Source organism: Benincasa hispida, chromosome 7, assembly GCF_009727055.1.
Source record: "Benincasa hispida cultivar B227 chromosome 7, ASM972705v1, whole genome shotgun sequence".
Lineage (NCBI taxonomy): Eukaryota > Viridiplantae > Streptophyta > Magnoliopsida > Cucurbitales > Cucurbitaceae > Benincasa > Benincasa hispida.
In genome coordinates, this window is record NC_052355.1 from 14419092 (window position 1) to 14420290 (window position 1199).

General features: G+C 25.6%; 1 non-coding gene across 1 annotated transcript; it reads left to right on the forward strand.

Moving 5' to 3' along the window:
- Positions 1-615: 615 nt before the first annotated feature.
- On the forward strand, positions 616-689 carry TRNAR-UCG. The gene has a single exon. It is a non-coding gene; the product is annotated as a tRNA-Arg (tRNA).
- Positions 690-1199: the final 510 nt, after the last annotated feature.

Consider the following 1199-nt stretch of genomic DNA (forward strand, 5'->3'; position numbering starts at 1 on the left):
TACATGTCTTTCTTATTGATTTTAGTTCTAATTTCTATGATAACTCTTATAAAAGAAACAACCAAAACCATTTCCATTGCTAAGCAAAACTAGATATCTATAACTCTTATAAATTTAACCTATGTTTCATGCTTCATACAATGTCCATTCATTACTATATACAACTCTTATATATTTGGCAATGAACTAAGTATACATGCTTCCATACACCCTTATACTATAACATTTATAATCTAGGTCTTGAGTATATATTTAAACAAGTTGAGCTATGTTCAGATTGGCATAATTTTTTTACTATTTGTTTTAATTTGCATATATTCATTATGATAAACTAAGATTCTGTCTGGTAACCATTTGATTTTTTATTTTTATTTTTTGAATATGAGGTATATGAACACTACTTCCACATTTAAGTTTCTTTGTTTTGTTAATTACTTTCTACTAAAGTTTTCAGAAACTAAACCAATTTTGAAAAGTAAGAAAAAGTAGTTTTTGAAAACTTATTTTGTTTTAAGAACTTAATTAATAATTCAAGTGCTTCTTCTAGAAATATGAGAAAGTAGGAAAGAAACATAAATAGAAAACTAAAAAAATACAATTATTACCTCATCCAATGATCGCATAGCGCAGTGGATTAGCGCGTTTGACTTCGGATCAAAAGGTCGTGGGTTTGACTCCCACTGTGGTCGCGTATTTAAAAAATTAAACTTGTTAACAAATGATTTCTAAAAATTATATTATATAATTATTTTGAAATGATGTTAATGGGTAATTAGAATTGAAAAATCGTGAAGATTTGGTATTAATAATTCATAGTTATGGATGGTGTGAGTCTTGAAACTTTATTTTCAAAGTGATAGTGACATGATGAGACAAAATTAAAAACAGGCCATTTACAATAATGTGAAAAAGGAATATTAAAATGGTAAATTTAGCAATAGTTTTTTTCAATTTACAAATATAGCAAAAAAAAAATACTAGATTTCATTTTTGTTTTTTATTATTTCAATTTCACCCTCTTTGATGTATCAACATATATATCAGTAGTATATTTGATATACTTTTTGTTATAGTATAATTTAAGTGACATACTTTATATTTGGTATATCAATGAATGGCAAGACCTTCAATCAATGACATACTTTATATTTGGTATATCAATGAATGGAGAGACCTTCAATCAATCAAATAGCATTTAT